The sequence below is a fragment of the Cebus imitator genome, unplaced genomic scaffold, assembly GCF_001604975.1.
Source record: "Cebus imitator isolate Cc_AM_T3 unplaced genomic scaffold, Cebus_imitator-1.0 Scaffold261, whole genome shotgun sequence".
Taxonomy (NCBI): Eukaryota; Metazoa; Chordata; class Mammalia; order Primates; family Cebidae; genus Cebus; species Cebus imitator.
The window spans coordinates 4,992,790-5,018,139 of record NW_016107576.1 but is presented as its reverse complement, the minus strand read 5'-3'; positions in this window follow the sequence as shown (position 1 = coordinate 5,018,139).

Here is a 25,350-nt window from a genome sequence, read left to right as displayed (position 1 = left end):
CCCCCACCTCACCCCCCTCCCCCTCTCTGGCTTTTCCTTTCTGAACACTGGGTTATTCCTTTTGTTTCAGACGATGCTAACAGGGGCCAGCCCAGGACCCCTGCACCTGCTGGTGCCACCCCTCCCTCTTCCTGGAGAGGTCTCAGCAGAGACATCCCTCCCCTTCCCTGGCAAGCCCATCAGGGGCCCTGGCATCCCAGAGAGCCACAGTGCCCCTCCCTCCCTGCTCCCTGCCACTCTCAGCAGTGGCCCTTTTCGATCGTCTTGGCAACACGGACGCTGTCTGCAGTGTTCTTGCTCCTGAGTTCGCTTCCTTGTTTATTACCTCCCCTTTTCAGAGGCACACACCACCAGTCCAGCTGGGCAGGGACCTTGTCCTCTTGCTTTTGGCCCTTGCTGTTCCCCAGCATCATGGCAGTGCCTAGAAGGTGGCGGATGCTGAGAGATGGCACCTCTGCCTGTGCCTGGAGTTAGGGGCTGAAGGCGCTGGGGACTCCTGCCGGTTGGAGGGTGCACAGGGAGCTTCACGCCCCAGGGAGACCCATGGGCATCTTGTCTGTGAGGTTGGGACTGAGTTTGTCTCCAGGCCTCAGGGACTTCTTGTGCAGCCTTATCTACTGTGTGGGCCCCAATCCTCACCCCAAGGGAGCACTGTGCATCCTTAGAGCTCATTGCTGCATCTCCCTTCAGACACTCCTGGGGGAGAGGTTCAGGGGAGGGGTCTGTATCCATCACAGCAGGTATCATCTGCTCCTTCACATTGCCCACTCTGCTCCAAAGGCTACATTAGGTCCAGGGATTATGAATAGAAATAAGGCTCTATCCCTGCCTTCCAGCAGCTTATGGTTTAGCAAAGGAGACAGGCACATAAATATGTGAGAGATTACAGTGTGGTCAGGAAGAAACAATGAGGGTGGACTCACATTCAGTGTGAAAAATCCTGGAAGACTTCCTGGAGGAGGTGATGATTGACCTGAAATTAGACTTCAGAATGAAAGCTAAATAGAAAGTGGACCAAAATTGTCTTGGCTTAGCAGATAATAATGGAGTGTGTCTCTGTGAGTCCCATGCCTGGGCTGCATCTTTCAGAGGCTGGCAAAATCTGTAAAAGCCTGCACTATGGTGGGGAAGGCTTGGTTCTTACGCAGGAGGTTTCACTTCTCAGACTGCAATCCTTTTGATTCCTGTGGCTCTGCATTCATCAGGAGCAGGTGAGGCAAAGCTCTCTGCTCCAGCATTTCCTGCTCAAGGCCCTTCCCGAGTCCCTCTTTCTCTCTGGTACTTCTGCAAAGCTTTTTTTGAAAACTCCTCTTTTCTTCATTGCTCTGTCCTTTCCCAGCCGGTCCTTTAATCCCCCAAAGCTAAAACTGACTGTGTCTCTCCCATGTGCACCAGCAATTACTCTGGCCTTGCTTTTATGTGATGGGGATGGCAGGATTTCTTCTTGAAATATTGCTCACCATCCCCAGGCCCATCAAATTGCAGGCAGCCATATTTAGAAGGGATTCGGAGTGGGGACAGGGGGCGTGCGTGAGTGTGGAAGCCAATATTCCCCTGTCTAATTTATATTTTACATTTCTGTAAAATCATGCTTAGAGTATTTTGGTAATCTCTGCAGAGATTAAGTATAATGCTGTACATTTAATTGATATAAGTGGTTTCAATTCTCCTTAATATGACAAATCTCCAGTGTGAAATATTCTTAGTTAATGATCAACATAAAATAGAGTTCATTTTTAATGTGAGTACAAGATTTGAATTAATTTGTAGCTAAAGCAGCGTTGTTAAACTTTGTGTGCATTCCGTGCACAGGCACATGTTCGGTCATACATGTGGACCCGGGCAGACATGTATGTTCTGGGGAAGGATGTGAGGCGTGTGCCCCTTCTGGTCTGAGCTGAGGCTGTCTAGCCTTTCTCCCTCCCTTTGTCTTAGAAGGAGCACAAGAAGGGACTGCCCCACTGGGGCCTCTATCTCTGCAGCTTCGTGGTCTTTGGTACAAAGGGGGCTTCCTGCTGTCCTGGGGCGTGTGGCCTGAACCTAGAAGCATGGCAGTTGTCCTAGCAAAGCTGGACAGAGTCTGCGCAAGCCACAGCAAGGTCATCTGCTCCTCCTAACTGTGTTTCTGACACAGCAATTACTGGCCTGAAAATTAGCATATTGCTTTACATTATTAAAACCATATGACGGTGAACGTCATGCAGGAGAGTTCAATGAAAGTGTCAAGTTGAAAAAGTTTCTTGCAAAGTCATGTCCAGGGAGAAGGCTCTAGGAGCAGAACCCCAGCAGTGCTGATCACAGGAGGAGGTTTGCATTCCCTAATCCCAGCTGAATTCAGGGCTCACACGGACAAGTGTGCCTTCCCAAGACTCCTGAGTTAGGGAGCATTTGCGGAAAGCCAGGGCCATGATCTTTGGCCCTCTGATCCAAGGTAAGGGTGCTCTCAAAAACCACAGCTGCCTCTGTCAGAGGCGTTCAAACCAGGGTGACTCCATCTTGAACAGGGGCTGGGTGAAATGAGTCTGAGACTTACAAGGGCTGAATTCCCAGGAGGTTAGGTATTCTAAGTCACAGGATGAGCTAGGATAGTCAGCACAAGATACAGGTCATGAAGACTTTGCCGATCAAACAGCATGCAGTAAAGAAGCCAAGCCAAATCCCACCAAAACCAAGATGGCGACAAGAGTGACATCTGCTTGTCCTCACTGCTCATTATGCGCTAATTATAATGCATTAGCATGCTAAGAGACACTCCCACCTGCGCCATGACAGTTTACAGATGCCATGGCAACATCAGGACGTTACCCTATATGGTCTGAAAAGGAGAGGAGCCCTCGGCTCCAGGAATCACCCACCCCTTTCCTGAAAAACTCATGAATAATGCACCCCTCGTTTAGCAAATAATCAAGAAATAACGATAAATATCCTGAGTCCAGCAGACCAAGCTGCTGCTCTGCCTATGGACCAGCCATTCTTTTATCCCTTTGCTTTCTTAATAAGCCTGATTTCACTTTATGGATTCACCTTGTATTCTTTCTTCCGTGAGACCCAAGAGCCCTCCCTTGGGGTCCAGATTGGGACCCCTTTCCAGTAACACCTCCCCTGCCTTGAGGTAACAGAGGGTGATTTTTCCTACAACTGTGAACAGAGAAAGGGGAAAATAAGAGCTTCAGGGATAAGTGCCAAACTGAATTTGAATATTGTATAAACCGTGCCTGGGATGGAGGCAGTGACTTGCAGGAAACATCTGTTCCGACTGGACGGGGCCCTCCGTTCCCCTCGCAGCTGCAGCACAGAGCTAAGACTCCTGAAACTTCTCCTTTGTCATGTAACCCGTGCTGGGGAGTTGGCCTTCAATATGCAAGCTGACCACGCGGCTCTTAAATACTTCCGGTTTGTAGCCACTTCTTTAAATGATGCTGGGATTTGAATCCCCAAAACAATGAGACCTCTCTACCCCCTCCTGGAGACAAGGCAGGGGTGCCCGAGACTGTTCTCAGGCAAGTTCAATTTCTATTGGCTTAAGCAGCTGCAGAAAGAATCTTTAATCACATATACAATATTATTGGCAACACGGTGCAATAAAAGGGCTGAATGCTTCGTTTTTCTAGATTTCCTTTTATATTTCAAAATCGCTTTTCTTTCAAATTAGTGTATCTTATACATTTTCTTAGAAGGAATTGCTTATGGCTTCACTTTTTTTTTTCTTTTGTGGGCTGACCATTCCTTTTGAAATTACCACCTCACAGGGATGGGAGACTTTCAGACACTTTGCATATGAAATGAAAGGTTTGAGTGTATTTTGTCGCAATTTTTAGGAATGGCATAATTTTAATTAGAAATGTATAGATGAATAAAAATAATGCAGCTCCACGTTACTAATTAGGTATTTTATTACTCTTTGATTTAAAAAAGAAGTATGCCTGGTTCTGACGGGGTAGCGCCATCAGCTTGTTTGAAGCTCCTGGAGAGGAAAAGGGCATAGGGGACCGGTGGGGTCATGATGGAGGGAGGTAGGGGACTTCTCCAGTGGGAAAGGTGGGGTTGAGAAGGAAACATGTGCCCCAGAAAAGACAAATGAAGAGACACTGCTGAGTGCCGCCAAAAGGATCTCTTTTTGAAATTGGGTATCAGGAAGCAGCCAATACGCTACCATTCTGAGCATCTCACCCCTCTGCTAAGCAATTATCCAGGTAAGACTACCCTCACTGAGGCCTTTTTCCCCTTGAAATTTACAGATAAATAAATAAAGGGCTAGCTCGACAGCACCGGCAGCCTGCTTTAAAAAGAGTCTGTCGTTTGTGCTTAAAGCAGAGACACGTGTGATATGTGATTGTCACCTCTTGGCAGTCATTTTTCCCCTGGTTTCCTGGTTGGCTCAGGTGAGGGAATTCTCCCAGAGCTCGGCTGTGAGCTCCCTGCAAGGCTGGAAACCTGTGGCTCTGCTTCAAGTCCCTGACCCTGCCTGCCATGCCACCTGAGCTGAAGATAGTATGATTCAGGAGCAGTTCTGTCAGAGGCATTTGAACCAGAGCGACTCCATCTTGAATAGGGGCTGAGTAAAATAAGGCTGAGACCTACTGGGCTGCATTCTCACGAGGTTAGGGATTCTACATCACAGAATGAGAAAGGAGATGGGCACAATATATAGGTCACAAAGACCTTGCTGATAAAACAGGTTGTGGTAAAGACGCCAGCCAAAACCCGCCCAAACCAAGATGGTGAAGAGAGTGACCTCTGACCTCACTGCTCATTGTATGGTAATTATAATGTATTAGCATGACAAGAGGCGTTCCCACCAGCGCCATGACAGTTTACAAATGCCATGGCAACATCAGGAAGTTTACCTTGTACAGCTAGTGCTGGACTTACGACCGCGATTGGGTCCGACATACCGGTCGTAACACGATTTGGTGTAAGTTGAGTAGGCTATATGTACAGTACTGTGAAATGATGTTATAAAAATCTTTAAGCCATATTTTATCATAATTTTCTTTCATTATTGTTATATATCATAATTTTCTTTGTTCATTTTATGCCATTTGTATCATCTCTGCACCATTTTGTTTCTTATTTTTACATTCGTCAGGTTTAAGTAAAACACTGCATTACCAGTACAACTGGTTTAATATTTGCAAAACATACAAAATTACAAAATACAGGTGCATACAAAAATACAAAATACAGGTGTAAAAAATACCATAGGAAACATTTTCCCAATTGTAAAACATATCAAAATACATAAACATGTACGAAACATTTTATTGGCCGCTGGTGCTTGGCTGCGGATCGTTGATGTCGTCATCTGAGGCAGTAGTTGGGGTTACCGGACTTGGGTTTTTCATAAACATGGTAAGCTTTGTCTGAATTGTATGTTTCTTCTTTTCTTCATAAATTTCACGATATGGACGAAACACATCGTGCGCCATCCTTTCGATCCTTGCAAATCATTCGATGTTTGGGTCCATTGCTTTGAAATGTGTAAGAAGCTTATTGGGAGGGGTTTGATGAAAAATATCCAAGACACAAAACACAAATTGCTGTACTGAGTCTGGGATAACAGTTGAAATGGTGCACGCGGAGATGGTAGTGCTACCAGAAGCTGGTCCGCACTGTCGTACACCCAGGTGGGCAACGTTTGCGCTGCCAGATGCGGAGCAGTCATGGCTAGCAATTGTGGTCGTAAAGTTGAATGGTCGTAAGTTGCATAGGTTGTAAGTCGATCAACACCTGTATGGTCTAAAAGGGGAGGAACCTTCAGTTCTGGGAACTGCCCACCCCTTTCTCAGAAAACGCATAAATAGTCCACCCCCTGTTTAGCATATAATCAAGAAGGAACAATAAATATAAGCAACTGAGTGGTCCATGCCGCTGCTCTGCCTATGGAGTAGCCATGTTTGTTCTTTACTTTCTTCGTAAACTTGCTTTCACTTTATGAATTTGCCTCGAATTCTTTCTTGCACGAGATTCAAGAGCCCTCTCTTGGGGTTTGGATCAGGACCGCGTTCAGGTAAACAGCTTGATGTTTAGTAGGTGTTTTTGATTGCTGACACCATAAATCTATGGACCTCCCACAGGTAGGAAGGCTCCTCTCTGGGATGGTGGGTGAATGTGAGCAGATCATGGCTGATTGTCTGCTTCAACTGCCTTGGTAGCCAGGGGGACCCATGGTGAGAAGCCATGGCTGTGGTCAAGTGTGTCTGTACCCGTGCAGTAGGGCACATTTCCTAGACTGGGGGAGAGCAGTCTTTGTGTTGGCCCTGCCAGCTGTGCGTGGGTTGAATATGGCCAGGGTGGACCCTCCATCCTGTAAGAAGCATAGATTACTTCTAACTTGCCCACTTCTGAGCTATCACAATCATGCTCGTCCTGCTGTGTCACTGAGTTCTGCTGGGCAAGTGTGGCTCCTCCCAGAGACATCCCACCAGGCTGCACCAACGGATGCTAAGTGCACATACGTAGCAGCTTCAGGCTACTGACCTTGGGCTGGTTTTCCCTGAGCCCCTGTATCTGGAGCCAGGTGCACTGAAGGCATTATGGGGTTAACAGAGGAATTTCCAGAGTGTGGAACTTCTGCAGAGGGGTGTCTTCCAAGAAAAGCAGAGCGGCTTCCCCCATTAGGAATGGTTTGTGGCCAGGAATCTCTGGGCTGTCACATCTAATTATGCAGCCTACTAATCAGCAGAGAACTTGGGTGCATCCTGACTTGGAGAAGTCAGCATCTGTTCTAAATCCTGCCCTCAGAGCAGGAGCAGTACCAAATGTCGCAAAGACTGCTTAGCTGGGTACAAAAGATGCTGTCAACAGGCCAGAAATGGAAAGGAGTCCTGGTTCGACTTGAATGAACGATTTGTTTTTAATGTGATGGGGGGAAATAAGTAATTGAATTACCTCTAATAAATATAAGTTTCCACATTCTTAGAGAAAAAAAATATAGGCAAGTTGTGTCTGGTTAGAAACAGAGATATTCACTGCTTTGGTTTCCAGCATAAGTAGCAAAATTCATGACCTCCTCACTCGAGTAATGGTTTTAAAAAACTGTTTCTTTGAGACTGCGTGGCAGGTGTAGTATATTTGTGAACCTAGGCTCTAAGCTACTTTGTCAGAAGTGTCAATTATTTCTTATTTTAGCAATTGCTACCCGAGGGACATGGCGCGCTAAGAGTGACAGTTGCCTGGGAACTTCTGCGGGTGTGGTCCCCAGCAGAGGAATGAACCCCTTCTCCATCATCAGCCTCACTTGTCCTAACTTTGGCTTAATATTTTGGTCCATGGGCTTTTTTTTTTTTTTTTTTTTTTTTNTTTTGAGACAGAGTCTCACTCTGTTACCCAAGCTGGAGTGCAGCGGTGCAATCTTGGCTCACTGCAACCTCCACCTCCTGGGTTCAAGCAATTCTGTCTCAGCCTCCTGAGTGGCTGGGACTACAGGCATGCACCACCATGCCCAGCTAATTTGTGTGTTTTTAGTAGAGACAGGGTTTCACCATATTGGTCAAGCTGGTCTTGACCTTCTGACCTCAGGTGATCCACCTGCTTCAGCCTCCCAAAGTGCTGGGATTACAGGTGTGAGCCACCACATCTGACTAGTCTATGGACTTCTAACAATAAAAGCAATATCTGTTGGAAGTCTTGACTTGCGTTAAGGCCCTGTGCAGGGGCTGAAAGACCACGTTGGCAGAGTGTCATGATGGAGCTCATAGGCTGCTCGATGAGATAAAACATTCCTGTGTGCAAACTTTCTTAACAATACAAAGAACAAAGGGGTTTCAAAGCCTCTTGACTGCATGGGACAGTTCATCCCAGGAAAAGCATGGAAATTATGATCTGCAAGGTAGAATGTGGCAAGCCGGGAAGTGGGCATGCCTTCAAAGGTTGTGTGCTATTCACCCAAGGCTCCTTGGGAAGGTATTCGTGAAAAACACTCCAGCTATGTAAGTTTCAACTTCTCAGTAGTAATCACAATACACCTACAGTAAAGCTCTAAGGGCTTTGGTTCCTGGACCTGATCCTATGGCTGGCTTCGTGGTTCCTATTAGCATAAATGAGTGGCACACATGGAGATGAGGTCACATGCCTTGATGATTTCAGTCAATAAAAAGGGATTGGAATGGACTTCCTCGTTTCTTGATTTGTACAGAAGGTTGAGGCACGGACCAGGAGCCATAGCAACGATCTCCCAGCTTTATGCAGACCACGCCCACAGGATGCCAAGAGCTCCAGTGTGCTGTCCTTGGCACCAGCAAGCCAGAGGCACTGGGGAGGGCTGGCCTGTCTCTGGTTTTCCCTAGTTTGTGTTGACATATTGGTTGGCAGCTTTTGTATGGGGACACGGAGTCTGACAGCTACAGTGTTCCGTCGCCCCACATAGGGCCTTGGGATCTTTTCAGAAGCTTGCTCTAAGACCTCTTGTTCCAGGAAGTCCACCTCTTTTCACATCCCTGTCCCGGGCACCCAACATACACTGGGCGAAGGGATTTTTTTTTTTTTAAAGAATTTCAACTCTTGTTTTAGATTCAGGGGGTACAAGCGTTACATGGGTATACGAGTGCTATTGAGGTTCTGAGTATGATTGAAACTGCCACCTAGGTAGTGACCATGATCCCCAGTAGGTAGTTTTCAACCCTTGTACACCTCCCTCCCCCTTCTGGTCACTCCCAGTGTTCATCGTTCCCATCTTCATCTCCTTGTGTCCCCAGTATTTAGCTCCCACTGATAAGTGAGAACATGCAGTGTTTGATTTTCAGTTCCTGTGCTAATTTGCTTAGGATAATGATCTCCAGCTGCAACCATGTTGCTGCAAAGGACATGGTATCTTTCCTTTTTGTCACTGCGTAGTATTCCATGGTGTATATGTGCCACCAAAACCCTCATCCAAACCATAATGATTTCAAAAAGAGAAAGCCACGGCAACCCCTTCCCATGAGGAAGAATCAGCACAAGAACTCTGGCAATGAAAAAGATCAGAGTGTTTTCTTTCCTTGAAAGGATCTCACAAGCCCCCCAGCAGTGGATCCTATAACTAGATTGAAATGTCTGAAATGTCAGGCATAGAATTCAGAATCTGGAAGGCAGGTAAGTTCCGTGAGAGTCAAGAGAAAGTTGACATTCAATCCAAAGAGGCAAAAAAACCCCCAAAACAACAACAACAAAAAAACCCATGAAGGTCTTACGTTTCTGAGTGGCAGAAAGAGAGGCTGCCTCTAAGCTGCTTCTGCTCTCAGCCCTACAACTGTCCCAATGTAGAGACTCCTCAGGTCCCAAAACACAAACCCACATCCAGATGAACAATTCTCCCATCCATGTCTGAGTCACCTCCTTGGATTCTGTCCTGTAGTTTTACGTAGTTTTATGTAGTCCGCACCTCTCTATGTTCCTTGTCAAGCCAGTTCTCCAGGTAATCAATTGATGGAATGAGTGATTAGCAAGTCGCCCTCCACGCTATCATCCACAGAGACCAGTGCCTCTTCCTGGGGGCTTCTCCCCGAGGACCCAAGCCTGGATCTTCTTGGAACATACCACTTCCTGTGCAGCCTTTTTCAGTGCTATCTCTGTATTTCTCATGACCCACAGATCATGGTTTTTGGAGAGGAGTATTGGGATCTCATGGATCGCCATCACTACTTCCAGAAAATTACAACCCTACTCCTTGTGTTTATTTATTTATTTTTGGGGGGGACGGAGTTTCGCTCTTGTTACCCAGGCTGGAGTGCAATGGCGGGATCTCGGCTCACCGCAACCTCCGCCTCCTGGGTTCAGGCAATTCTCCTGCCTCAGCCTCCTGAGTAGCTGGGATTACAGGCACGCGCCACCATGCCCAGCTAATTTTTTTTGTTTTTTTAGTAGAGACGGGGTTTCACCGTGTTGACCAGGATGGTCTCGATCTCTTGACCTCGTGATCCACCTGCCTCAGCCTCCCAAAGTGCTGGGATTATATCCTTTGTTTATAAAATGAAAATAAAATCCTGTTCCATCCACGGCCCTGCCAGTGAATGGCACCCTCATTCCCTGCTGGTCACCATCTCTACTTCTGTATCGCGTCATCTGTCATTGTACACTTCAGCTCCTGGTTCACAGTCATCTCCATTACCCAGATTCTTCCCAGGACTCCGTGTGAGTTTGGGATTCTGTATGAATGCTCAGCGCAACGCGTGAGCCTTTTATCACCTCAATACCCTGCAGTACAATGCCCATTTCTTCCACCCAGCCCTTGACCATCAGTCCCTACAAATATACTCTCCTTATCTCCAACTCCAACCCCAACCTTTCAGTTTCCTAATGAGCTTGCTTCAATCCTTGGGTCATCATTGTGGTTGGACCTTAATGAGATTTCCAGCCCAATGAGTCTTGCCTTTCTTTCTGTCATTCTTCTCTAAGGCTCCTCACTTCCTCCTCAAGCTTTGATTCCGGAGTTCATCATTTAATAATCCCTTTCATGGTTTGTTTTTAGCTCCTTTGGCCCCGGAAAGTCCCTACTACCAGAAAAATCCCAATATTAATTTCTCTCGGACTTATAAGTACACTTGAGTCTTGCTAGAGAAAAATCACAAAATAAGACAGAGTGGAGGTCTAACAAATGCTGCATAGCAAAGGCAGCCTTGTGTGGGCCCCAGCTCTCTTCCATAGCCTGTTATATTTGAACAGTCAACTTAAGTTGCTGCCCTATCACACCAATTATTCTTGCTGAAGTGACTCACAGCCTGCTGGATAAATGACACTCACATGTCGGTCCAGCCCTTTGCCATCTCTCACAGAAGCCCAGTCTGCAGCAGAATTATCTCACCACCCTGCAGTCCACCACCAGAATCCTGGAGAATGTTCACCAGTGCTTTCCTGTATTTTCAGGCAAAGTATTTCACCTTCTAAGTCCAGAGGATGGCAGAGATTCACAGTGTCTTCTCTTGTTAACCTAAGCCATGCCTGAGCTCTGTCCTTAGGAGCTGTGGCAGACGGCTCAGTTCCCCTGCTCAGCCATCCCTCCTGCTCTCCAGCTGGGTCCTCAGTATGGGTGGGTGGTGGGGGGACTTGTTCTCTTCTTCCCCTTTGAATGTAGGCATGGCTGTTTGACTATCCCTGACCCTAGGCTGTGGCCAGAACACTGTTACCGGTACTAGCCCTTCCAGATCCACCCCTGTTGTCCCATGACATGCACTGCAACAGACTTTGAGAAGGAACCCTCATCAGGTGGGGTCCCTGGAGAGTACATGATAGAACCCCTGCCAATGTGCATAAGTAGGGAGTAAGAACAAGAAATACATTTTTGCTAGTCTTCTATTTTGCTTTTTTGTTACCGCAGCATAACTTAGCCTAACTCCACAGATCCAGAGGCTACAAAAGTTGACCCTTGAACAGTGTCACAGGGCGACCCCTGTCAGTCCTGTGCTCCATTCTGTTGCCAAAGCGCTCCCTACTGCCCACTCCTCCCCTGGGGACCCTCCTTCTCTGAGGTCTCTCCTGTAGCCTGAGATGTCAATCATTCTCTCCTCTGTCTTTCATGCCAATGATGGTCTTTGAGGGGGGATAATGAGGATCAATTGAGAGAAGAAAGAACAAAATTAGGACTTAGAGCCAAACTGTCAATCACAGGGATGTCTGGTGCAGGAGGCGGAGAGCTGCTGTGGGTGCCGTGGCCCCTCCAGTGGGGGCCCACAAGGTGAAGCCGGACTGGAGCAGGGAGCCACGCTAAGAATAGGTGGCATCGCCACTGGGGGAGCTCAGCACACCCCTCCCCTCCCAGTGTTCCCTCTCAGTCCTTGAAAAGGGCTTCTATGGCCTGTCTCCGCCCCTGCTCTTATTTGCCGTCCTCCAAAGAGAAGCTATTAGCCTAGGTAAACACTCCCTCTCTGGAGTGACTTGATCTCTGTACTCCCTGATTCAGTTCCTTTGCAAGGTAAATAACTATAAATATTAAAACATGTCAATAGCTTTATTAATAAATGACTTCTGGTTATCTTAGAGATTCTGTGCTGTGGGCTTTTTTGTGTATTTCATGTGGCTTAACCATTGTTGGCTGAAGGATAGCTGGAATCTGTCTAGTACATCAGAAAACACAGTATTTGGATTCTCCAATATGTTGGCCATTCACGGTGTTAATGCTTTTTTTTTTCTTCCTGGTACAATTTTTTACATTTAATTTGGAGCTCATGCAACATATAGCCCACTGTTAATACCATAAGGCACAGTGATTCAGTCATGCCCATGCCCATCTTAGTGTTAGACTTTTAAATTTTTGAACCCTAACTTTTCGCCAAAATGAAGCTTAACAAATTCTCCTCCCCAGAGCATTTTCAAAATCCTGTGATGAAATACACTTATTTCTCATTTGCAGTTAACTTGATATAATCTTTATATCATTTTCCCAAAAGTTTATCCTAGTCACTTTTTTTTTTTTTTTTTTAGGAATTATCAAGTTTTCTTCAAGAAAACTGAAAATTGCAACTCTTAAAACCAAGTCACTTGTCTGGATAATGCCTTCTAGAAAATTTAACTCAAGTTTGGTGTCTTTATCTGGTCTAGAGTCTCATTTTAGAAGAAGGGCTCCAAGGAGCAAGAGTTTCAAGATTTTCCAGAATGAGATTCTGTATTTTTCTTGCGGATTTCCCCAGACCCACCTGCAGCCTTGGAGCAAACACTGTGAGCCCCACGGGTTTGACCTGGACAGGTGGTCCCCATCTGCAATGATCTGGGCAACTCTCTGGCCACGTGGAGCTCAGGTTGGAAGCGCAGAGCTCTGACCTGAACTGCATATTGAGGTTGTTTTCTGATCTCAGTAGCAGCATTGACAGTGTTCTCAGACGCTCACATTTCTGTAGGCAAAGGGAAGCTCTTTCTCCAGTGTTTTTACTGAAAACACTAAGCTACATCGATGTTTTCTCTTCCTTCCTGTTATCCAGCAGGTTACCTTCAACCTCCTCCCAAGAAAGGGGACTGTGTGGAGCACAGAGCTGGCCACATCAGACTCACCTGAAGGTTCTTTGGTCACCAGCTCTGTTCTGTAGTGGCACTCCCTAGAAGGCTGGCAGGGGGCAGGTGCCAAGTGCTGTCACTCTCTGGGAGGAAACAGATTTGTCTTGTGCCATTAAAGAACACTCTGTTGGATGGGTAGATAACCAGAAGGCAGTGGCAAGAGGGGAAGCAGAGAAGTCAACTAGGAGGCTACGGCCATAACCCAGGTGGTAGACAATGGTGCTAGACTTAGTGTGATGGTGAGGAATTTAGAGGGGAGGAGAAAGACGCACTGATTCAAGGGGAACTTTGATGTAAACAGCACCAACTTCCTTGCATAGACTGTGGGTGTGAGGGGAGGTGGGAACTAGGTGTAGCCTATAAGCTTTTGACTTGGCCAGCAGGGTAGGTGGTAATGTGGAGATGGAGGAAATTGGGCAAGAGATAGGTTTGGGGGAAAATAAGTGTTCCACTTCGTCACGGAAGATTTGTGAAGCTGACAGTGATATTTGTGGTAGAGAATCCAAATAGGTAGTCACCTGCCACACCTGGCGCTCATAAGAGAGATCGGATCTAGATATCTAGAAGCACTCTCAAGTTGATGAGATTCAAGTCCTTGAACTGGCTGAGGGAATGACAAGAGGGAATAGGGCTCTTAGTACAGAGTGACCCTGAAGATGCATTAATAGTTATTCATTTAAATCTTATTATAGCCTTTTTTCCCCTTTTTTGTAGAAATGGAGTCTCACTATGTTGCCTAAGCTAGTCTCAAACTCCTGGTCTCAAGCAGTCTTCCTGCCTTGACCTCCCAAAGTGATGGAATTACCAACACTTTAGCCTTTAATTATAGGGGACATGACTCATTTTCAAAATATTGATCAATAAGATGTAGTTTCCTTTGGATCAGCCCTAAGTCCCTGTCCTGTTTTCATATTTATTCAGCGTAACCAGCATTGGGTGTATCTCCTTTTGTATCTAAAATGCAGTACATCTCTTTATGTCAACATCTAGATATAATTAAATAGCATATTTTCATAGAGTACTGTCTTTTATTTTCATTAAATATGTGTCTTAGAGATCTTCCCATGTCAACACATATAGATTTAACTTGGTGTTTTAGGCTGCTACTTGGTATTTCATAGAAATATATATTTAATAGAGATAGGGTCTGGCTATGTTGACCAGGCTGGTCTCGAACTCCTGACCTCAAGCAATCCTCCCATCTTGGCCTCCCAAAGTGCTAGGATTACCGGTGTGAGCCACTGGCCTGGTACACCATAGAATGAATATGCCACAGTTGACGTAGCACTTCCCTTACTGAGGGACATTCAGGTTGTTTCCAACATTGTACCCTGCCCTCCAACATCCGGTGGTTGTGTAGAGGTCGTGTGGAGATAGAGGGCCCCCAAAGGGTCGTGAGACAGAGTATGTGACTAGAGAGGAGGAAAAGAGGAACATTTGCATTCTGGAAGCCAAGAGTTGAGAGTATTTTGGAAAGAGAAAGGGGCTGAATATTTTGAACACCCATGAAAGGTTAAAGCAGCTTAAGATCTAACAAGCGTGCATTGAACTGAGGAACACGGAGTTCAATGCCGACTTGTCAAAACTTTTTCAGTGGACAGTGAGCATGGGAACCAGGCAAGAAAGGGGTGCAGAGGGAACAGAGGGGGAGACTTAGCCAGGGCAGCCCTCTTGTGCGCTACCTAGAGAGGTCACTGTGAACCTGAGCCATGAAATAACAGCCAGAGCTGCAGGAGAAAACGGGCTCAGGGGAGATTTCCCCTTTTGTTTCCCCATTTTCCTCCCTCCCTTCCTCCCTCCTTCCTTCCCTTTCTCTCTTCCTTCCCTCTCTTTCTCCCTCACTCCTTCCTTTATTCTCTCCCTCCTTATTTCCCTTCCTCCTTCCTTCCTTCCCTCCCTCCTTTCCCTCTTCCCTCCTCTTTCCTCCCTCCCTTCTTCTTTCTCTCCCTCTCTTTCTCCTTCTTTCCCTCCCTACTTCCTTCCTTCCCTCTATCCCTCCTTTCTTCCCTCCTTCCCTAGTCCCGTCCTTCCTTTCCTCCTTCCTTCTTTCCCTCCATCCCTCTTTCCTTTCTTTTCTCCATCCCTCCTTCCTTCTTTCTTCCTCTCATTTCCTTCCTTTTTCCTTCCTTCCCTCCCTCTATCCCTCCTTCCTTCTTTCTCTTCCTCTCTTCCTTCCCTCCCTCCTTCCCTCCCTCCTTCCCTCCCTTCTTCCCTCCCTCCTTCCTTCTTTCCTGCAGTTGGCACATGTGTGGCACAGCTGAAGTCACAAGTTCTCAGACTCTATTTCTGGGTTTCACATTGGAATGATGATGATGCCTGTGAGCACGTGGTAGGCATGGCATAAATTACACGTGAGTGAATTTGAAAGTGAAGTGCACATATTTTGCAGAGTTGTTTCCTAGTAGGAAAATGTATGCAGAGCCCTTAGAAGATTGTGGGCACCCAGACCCACTCAATGCTTGTTACTCGTGGCCAGTGGCTGTCTGTCATGGGAAAACAAAGACTTCAGCAATGCTTCCTGCTCCCAGCCTTGCCTGCCTTTGACTCACAGACCAAAGCGACCAGGGCTTTGGGCTGGATGTAGTGAAATGCACTTGGAGGTGGCGCCGGTCAAGGACTGGTGGCTCCTTCAGCTCCTGTACCGTGTGTGGTCACCGCCTGTCCCTCTACCTCATAAAGTATTTCTTCGGAAGCCTCATTAGCTCTGTTGAATCAGCAACAGAGAAAAAAATTTTAAGTGAATTTACTTCTGTAGAAAAGAAGAGGAATATGGCTATTTCGGACTTTGATGAGATGCACTTTGTACAGCTGGAAATATGAGTAGAAGTTTTCACATTCGGAAGTGACCAAGAAGAGTCACCTGGCTAGGGGAGATGCTGCAGGGAGGCTGAGCCCACCTTCCAGTGAAGTAACGGTCTCTGCACATCCAGGGCAGCAGAGGTGCCATGGAAACAGCACTCAGTGCCACTTGCTGGGTCTGACCACCGCACCAGGCTCCAGCTGCTCAAAACATAAATGGTCTTTAAATATCCGGGGCCTGCCTACCTCCCACAGCTATCTTTGGGCCAATTTGTCAATTCCTGCTCATTCTATGGTCTTTTCTTTTGAGCCTTGATAATGCATCTGAAGGAAGCTGGGGACACTTTTGCCATTCATCACCAAAGAACATAACATTCTATACATTTATTACAGCATACATTATGAGTGCACTATTAACTAAAAACAACAACAACAACAAAAAAACTCCTTTCATTTCTCTGAAGTTTTCCTTTATCTTTACCAAACAGATACCCAATATGACTGAGAATTTAATACCCTAAAGTTTAAGACCGGTTTGTAAACATGGTCCCTGCTGGCTGCTATTGATCTTTTGCTATTTTAATGCATTTTTACTGACCGACATGTCCTGTGGTAAGGAATATTGCCTAAATTAGTTATCTGATTGGTTCTTTTGATTAATGACGGGCCTGTGCTCCATTACACATGACAACATGATCAGAATAATCACTATCGTTCTACAAGCCAGGCCTGGCATTTTTTATTCCTTCATTTTTAAAGTTCATTTATAAAATTATTTAATGTATACGTCCTAAGTTGTAATTTATTTACATGACACTTTTTTCGATGGGAACTGTTGTACTGTGTCACAAATGGCTAAGAAAACAAGGTAAACTAGATGTACAGATCAATGTCTCTTGGCTCAAGGGGGAAAAAAAAAATAATCAAGATTCAGGAGCTGACCTTGTACCAAAGTCCAACCTGTCACAGAACAAACACTGAGATACCCAACAAATCACCAGGCACGGCAGGACATGTTCTCATGCAATCCCTTCTCTCCATCACCCTCCTTCTGCCTGGAACTTTGAGCCCTCAGACCTCTCAGCTTCCTTCCTTCTGAGTGCAATAGGGCAATGCCAATTATTCCTGGGCCTGGTAGTGGCCTGGGCACACCAAGCAGGCTCCTTGTGCATTTGATAATTTGGCAAGGGGTCCTATCAGGGACTCAGAATATTCAAAACCAGAACGTGGACTCAATCTGAATGAGAAAATTTTGTGTGTATTTTAAAGCAATGACATGGTATAAGTTTCACTGAAATGTAGGGCTGAATTTCGTGGTATAGATGGCATTGAAATTTAGAAATGAAAAGATATGAATTTAGTCCATCCGATTATTGGTAACGCCACTCCTTGGGGTGCCTGCTTTAATTTAATTGTGGTTTGGCTTAATACACATTGGGCTGGGTAATAAAATGTAAGTTGTGGGCAAGTCTGGAATCTTCGAGGCTTCTCAAGAAGATGGCTGTGTTCAGAATTTTCCTCTCTCCCATGTTCTGCTCACCTTTGAAGAAAGATCAAGGAAGTAAAGCTTCAGCCCTGCTTCTTTTTGAGTTCTGCCATGTTGTGAATTTCTGAAGTCCAGGGTAATAGGGTTTTTAGGGAGCCAATCCTGGGCTTTCATGAGCTAGCTGTACTTTGAAGTCAGATAACCCCGGGATCCTCCCTAAAAAGCCTCACCTCTCTGAGGCAACTTGGCAAAGCTTCCAGCCACTTCTCCCTCAGAAAAGTATTACTTGGTTAAAATCAGACAAGCCTAGGGTCATGCAAGCTGTATCGTTATTTCAAACAAAATTCGGCTGCCTCCCTCTCCTTGTCCTGCTCTTCCTGTCTCTCCACATCTGCTCTCACCTGCGGTTACCTCCATTTCTTCTAGAAGAGTCCTTGCCATGTTTGTCAAGCTCCATTCTGTCCCTAAGACCCACCTTGTCTCCCAGCACTGATCTGACTGTACGTAGCGGGGACCCTGGGTGTTGCGATGTCGTGTCAAGGAACGACTCCTAATTCAGCATCTCACACTGAACAAGATGTGTGAATGGTATGGGAGCCCAAGAACATAGAACCTTTCCTTTCATCTCTGAGAGTCCTTGGCCATCCTGTTAGCATGATGCTGTTAGAGACTTAGCATTTCCTGGTGGACACGGTGGGCCCTGGCCAGGCTGCTGGTGAACGTAGGCAGAAAGTTCAAGTTCAAGTTATTGGGTTAGAAGGTCAGATGGGTTGCAGGTGACCAGTGAGGGCGTGTGCCGGAGACCCTGCAGAGTGAACAGCATATTTTTTCCCACTTACAGGCCTCACTGGTGACTTCTCTGTCTTCTGAGGTCCCAGGGAGATGGACTCACCCCCTTCTCACTTGACATGAAGGAAGCTCCTTTCTTACCTGGCAGAGTTTCAGCCTTAAGCTCTCTGTTTTCTATGATCCTTGTCAATTCCTGATACCCTTGACATGCTACCATGTCCCGAAAACCAAACAGACCTAAAGCACCCCACAGGTTTACGGGTTCAGCCTTTTATACTTTTTCCCTTCCTTCCTTCCTTCCTTCCTTCCTTCCTTCCTTCCTTCCTTCCTTCCTTCCTTCCTCCCTCCCTCTCTCCCTCTCTCTCTCTCTTTTTTTCTTTCTTTCTTTTTTCTTTCTTTCTTTCCTTCTTTCTTTCTTTTTTTTGAGATGGAGTTTTGCTCTTGTTGCCCAGGCTGGAGTGTAATGGCATGATTTTGGCTCACCACAACCTCTGCCTCCTGGGTTCAAGTGATTCTCCTGCCTCAGCCTCCCGAGTAGCTGGGACTACAGGCACGTGCCACCACGCCAGGCTAATTTTGTATTTTTAGCAGAGATGGGGTTTCTCCATGTTGGTCAGGCTGGTCTCAAACTCCCAACCTCAGGTGATCCACCCGCCTCAGCCTCTGAAAGTGCTGGGATTATAGGCGTGAACCACCGCACCCGAACTTCTACCTGAATTTCAAAGTAAATAGAAGAGCAACATGTGGGTTTCCAAGCAAAGACAGTTAAAATATAGTGAAGTGGATTTACACGGTCCTTTTTTCCCCCTGGAGTTAATTAATGTTGTAAATAATATCTCCTATCTTCTTTATAATGATTTGCTCTGTTATCCTATTAAAAAGTTTCATTCCGTCAATTCTCACAGTCACTTGCACAGCTCAGACATGAAATAAAACTTTGGTGAGACGCCTACCTCAGGAAACACCTGCGCGTGTGTGCGAGCATGCGCACGTGTGTGTGCCCATGGCCTTGGGAGGTGTTCTGGGGTCTAAGATAAGCAAGCAAGTGAGATTATGTTGAATATGCAAGTTATATGTTAATATGATTAAATGACTACTGGATCGCTCACCATAATCAATTGAAATATTCACCAACTTTGTGTTGAAATTGGAAGAAATTATTACCTTGAGGCTGCCAAACACATTTTGCAGCTTTGAATTTGCAATACTGCGTGTCTCACTTAGCATTTAAAAACATATATTTTTGACTTTAATAAAGCAAGATGAGTCTATTAAAGAGATATTCACCGGAATGGAAGGAAGATCCAACCGGCAGAGGTGACGGCACAGAGAAAGACACCTGAGCAGTGGTGGGGACTGCTTGTCGCCTCTTCCCCCCTGCTCGCTCTGTCTCTCTTCTTTACTTCTGCAGGGACTTGAGGCTGAGTTTTCCAAGGAGAAGCATCCTATTCCAAGCCCTTCTTGTTAATTTATCATTGCATTATTTGCCTTCACTCTCAAAATCCCGCAAAATGATTTAGTCTGTTGATGTGATTTACTTGTGTTTTAAAACTCCGTGCAGCACCATCCAGATCAGAGGGATGTAAATGTGTCTTCTCTCTCACTGAACAAGCACAGCTAAAACAAATAAAATCAAAGATGCATATTCCTTTGCCGTGGCTTTGCAAAATGTAAGTGATGGGGGAAGGCAGTCGTCATTCGGCTCTGTTCTATTATTGACAACAGCAGATGTAGAAATTAGAAAACAAATCCCCTTTTAAATGAAACGAAGTAAAAGGCCTCCCTCACTCAGAGGAAATACTAATTGAAGCTACCTTGCTAATGCTAGAGAGTCACAGGAAGGAAACATTAAGTTATTATTTTTAATAATGTTTACAAGTCTATCCAGCCATTTCCAGCCGGTGAAAGATGTCAGCCTTGGCCGAACCTGGCAGATCTACTTTTCACCAAAGATGCTGCTCGTCTTCCCCCTGATAGCAATCATTAATTTTATTTTTTAACCCAGTCTTCAAATGAAGACAGATGAGCTGGAGAGTTTTAAATGCAGCCTGCTTATGTTCAGAAAAATGGCTGTGAGATGCCAGATCACGGCATCTGAGCCGAGGCCAGTTACTGTTTGGGAAGAAAAGGAAAACAAACACAAGAGGAGCGGCAGAGCCAGGCCTCTGAGAGGCTGAGTGAGGCCATGGAAGAAAACAGTGCAGGGAGCAGGCCTGTCTGCTGCTCTTGAGTCTGACCATTTCAGAATTGCTTGGGAAAGTTACAGATATCATTATGGTTAATTGCTCTTGATAATTTAAACATTACATTTTAATATTTATTTATTTATCTTTATTATTTTTTGAGATGGAGTCTCACTGTGTCACCCAGGCTGGAGTGCAGTGGTGTGATCTCAGCTCACTGCAACCTCTGCCTCCTGGGTTGAGGAGGCAGATCTACCTCAGCCTCCCGAGTAGCTGGGGCTGCAGGTGTGCACCACCACACCCAGCTACATTTTGTAGTTTTAGTAGTGATAGGGTTTCACCATACTGACCAGCCTAGTCTCGAACTCGTGACCTCATGATCCCCCCTCCTTGGCCTCCCAAAGTGCTGGGATAACAGTTGTAAGCCACTGCACCCAGCCAATATTTATTTTTTATTAACAACTTTCTCAGTGTCAGAGATCAACCTGCCTGTTAGATAGCACATCGTTGATAGCATTGTGCCACATCTTTAAGAAAAACGTTTTCTTCATCCGTGTAATTTTATCCAAGCCATATTTTTAGTCAAATGTCAATTAGCCTGATTTGATGGCTATCATTTTATTAAGTCAAAGACGGTGACTTGGTCTCATTAAGTTGCTCCAGACAGACTTCAGGCAACCCTCAGCTTAGAGGTTGTTAAGGGATGTTCTTACTTGCATGCAGCAGATCATTTGGTTCTCAAAGGAAATAGGATGAAAATGTATGTGGCTCCATTTGGCGACCAGTTTGGGGCAGGCACAAGGAAGAAGAGAAAAAAGGAGGTAGATTAGGTCCCATTTGTCTATTTTGGCTTTTGTTGTTAATGCTTTTGGTGTTTTGGTCATGAAGTCCTTTCCTACACCTATGTCCTGAATGGTTTTGCCTAGATTTTCTTCTAGGGTTTTTATGGTGTTAGGTCTTATGTTTAAGTCTTTAATCCATCGGGAGTTAATTTTAGCGTAAGGTGTCAGGAAGGGGTCCAGTTTCTGCTTTCTGCACATGGCTAGCCAGTTTTCCCAACACCATTTATTAAACAGGGAACCTTTCCCCATTGCTTGTTTTTGTCAGGTTTGTCAAAGATCAGATGGTTGTAGACATGTTGTTGTAGGGACATGGATGAACCTGGAAACCATCATTCTCAGCAAACTGACACAAGAACAGAAGATCAAACACCGCATGTTCTCACTCATGGGCGGGTGTTGAACAATGAGAACACATGGACACAGGGAGGGGAGCACTACACACTGGGGTCAGGTGGGGGGACATAGGGGAGGGACGGTGGGGGGTTGGGGAGAGATAGCAAGGGGAGAGATGCCAGATATAGGTGATGGGGAGGAAGGCAGCAAATCACACTGCCACGTGTGTACCTATGCAACAATCTTGAATGTTCTTCACATGTACCCCCAAACCTAAAATGCAATAAAATAAATAAATGGGGAAAAAAAGAAATAAAAAAAGAAAAATAAAAGGAGGTAGAGTAGTGTGATGAAAAGTGCTTCTAGAATGGTGAAGTCAGGATAACTGCAAAGCTGTCCCTTCATAAAAGCAGTGAGAAAAAATGGCAAAAAGAAATGGTCAAAATCAACTTTTTCAGAACTCTGGAAATTAATCAGTGTCCTCCAACCATTCGAGAAGCATTTATTCGAGATGAATAGCTGAGTCTTGGTGAGGAATAATGAGCACGAAGACATTTGAACTTGTTGTTTCCATTGCTCTCTGCCTGGTTCTGTGGTGGTCTAGGGAAACATCAGTCTCACAACCACAGTAGGTGTGAAAACCGGCAGTCTTACGGCCACTCATGGGGCAGGGAGTACTTGTAACTCCTCTAAAAGCTCCCATTCCCAACAGTTCTCAGTATTTTATCTGTTGGGCAAATCCATGGATAAGTCCAATTCATCACGATGGTCTTTGACTCAAAGCTCCCCCAGTGGGAAAAGCCCTATCTCCAGGGCATTTGTTGAAGACAATTAGTGGTCTGAGATAGTAATATCAGTTGGAGTAAACCAGAAGCTGTCCAAAAAACGTCGAAGAAAAATCTAGAAGTGAGATGACTTAGAGGAGGCTTTGAAAAGATCCAGCACCTTCCTGGGGCTCTAGAAGACCTGTCAGAGCTTTTTGAAGCCTCTTCTCTTCAACATTGTAATGAGGGTTCTTACCAGGGAAATTAGGTAAGAAAAAACACATAAAAGGCATCTAGGTTGGAAAGAAGTAAAGTTATTTCTATTTACAGATGACAAGATCTTGTATATAGAAAATCCTTAAATTGTTATTCTACTAAACAATTGTTAGAACTAATTAATAAGTTTAGTGAGGCTGTAGAATTCAAGGTCAATATGCAAAATCCATTGTATTTCTATGCACCATCATTAAACAATTAAAAAACAAAATAAAAAATTATATTTACAATAGAAACAAAAAGAATTAAAACATACTTAGGAATAAAATGCAAAAAATAATTGAGACACTTGTATACCACAAACTATAAAACCTTACTGAAAGAAATTAAAGAAGAGCTAAAAAAAATGGAAAGCCATCCCATGGTCATGGATAGGAATGCACTGAGTTAGGCAATGGTTCTCAAATTGATCTAGAGATTTAAAACAATATCTATCAAAATCTCAGCTGCCTTTTTGCAGAAACTGACAAGCTGTTTTTGAGACTTGTATGAATATACAGGAGACCTAGAATAGCCAAAATATTCTTGAATAAGAACAGCCAAGTTGAAGGCTTCATATTTCCCAGTTTCACAACATAATACAAAGCTACCTTAATCAATGCAGTGTGGTGGTGACATAAAAACAGACACATAGGTAAGTATGACAGAATTGAAAGTCAAGATATAAAACCTTACATTTACTATTCATGGTCAATAGATTTTTGACAAAGGTGCCTAAACAATTCAATGAGGAAAGAACAGTCTTTTCAAGAAATGGCACTGGGATATCTGTACCATTTGAGGCATTTGAACTTGTCCCATTTCTGTCGCCTTCTCCCCAGTTCTGTGGTAGTCTAGGAAAACATCAGCCTCCTAACCATAATAGATGTGAAAACCAACAGTGCTACAGCCACTCAAGGGGCAATGAGGAACCACATGCAAAAAAAAGAGAAGTTGGACTCCTACCTTACACTTAATTTAGAAAATATTATAGTCAGAAATGTAACAGTTAAAATTATAAAACTGTTAGAAGAAAATATACAGCTAGTGCTCGACTTACGACCATGGTCGGGACCGCGGACCGGTCATAACACGATTTGGTTGTAAGTTGAGTAGGCTATATGTACAGTTGAAATGGTGCACATGGAGATGGTAGTGCTGCCGGAAGCTGGTCCACACTGTTGTATGCCCAGCTGGGCAACGTTTGCACTGCCAGACGCGGAGCAGTCGTGGCTAGCGATTGTGGTCATAAAGTCGAATGGTCATAAGTTGCATAGGTGGTAAGTCGCTCAATACCTGTAATAGTAAATCTTCATGACGTCAGCTTAGGCAATGGTTTCTTGATTGTGACACCAAAAGCACAAGCAGCAGAAGAAAATATAAACTGAATTTCATCTTAATTAAAAATTTCAGACAACACCATCAAGAAACTGAAAAGACAGCCCACACAATGGGAAAAAAGCATTTGCAAATCATGTACCTTATAAGGATCTTGTATCCAGACTATGTAAGTACCCTTAAACCTAATGATTTTTTTAAAAAAAAGCAATTAAAAATGGGCAAAGTATTTAAATAGACATTTCTTCAAAAAAGATATACAAATGACTAATAAGCATATGAGAAGCTGCTCAGTGTCATTAGTCATTAGGAAAATGAAAATCAAAACCACAGCAAGCTACCACTTTGTACTCGCTAGGATGGCTAAAATTAGAGACAGACAATAACAAGTACTTGCAAAGCTGCAGAGAAATTAAAATCATTATACATTGCTGATGATAGTGTAAACCATTTAACAGTTTTCAAAAATGTAAATGGAAGTTACCATATGACTCAACATTTTTACTCCTTGGTATTTACCAAAGATAAATGAAAACAGATTTCCACACAAAAACTTATGTGCAAATACCCATGGCAGCATTTTTTGTAGTAGCTGCAAAGTGAAAACAACCAAAATAGCCATTAATTAATTAACATATACATAAAATATATCTACATAATAGAATGGCAAGAAAAAGGAATGAAATACTGATATATACTATAAACAGATGAAAATATTATGCTAAATCAAAGCAGCCAGTAACAAAAGATCAGTTATAGTATAATTTTATTTATATGCGATGTCCAGAATAGGAAAATCCATACAGAAAGATTAGTATTTGCCAGAAGTTGAAGTAGGGGAGTGGGTAGTGACTGCTAATGGCTACAGAACTTCTTTTAGGAATGATAAAAAGGTTCTAAAATGAGATAGCGGTAGTGGTTACTCAACTGTGAACATGTTAAAATCCACTTTGTGTACACTTTAAAAAGGTGAATTTTGTAATAATAATGCTGTTATTAAATAAATATGATGATAGAAAAGACAATCTCCCAACTGATTTGTTTTTTATATCATTAGCATCCTCTGACAGAGTAAAAAACCTAGAAAGGATATGTTTGGTGTATCCACAAAGGTCAAGAAACCCAACATTTTATGCTGTTATCACTGCTTGTTATGGCATGGGGCACAGCCCACCTTCACATTGAGGGGCGCAGCTCACCAAAGCCAGGGCTTCCTTGCCCATCTTTATCTCCTCCCATGGCTCCCTACTCCATGTGCCTGCCATAACGCCTTGAAAATATAAGGACCTCAATAAGTAATAAGTGAGTAAATTGGCTAACTAGTGAGTGAATGCAAGAGGAATGTGAGTGGTGGTATTGATGATGATGATTGTGATGGTGATGATCACCATCTTTGTCCATATTAACAAATGGTGATGATGATAATGATGATGGTGACAATGATGGTGGTGATGGTGATGGTGATGATGGTGGCGATGGTGATGGTGATGGTGGTGATGGTGGTGATGATGGTGGTGATTGTGATGATAATGATGATGATGGTGATGGTGGTGATGATGATGATGGTGATGGTGATGGTGATGGTGGTGGTGGTGATG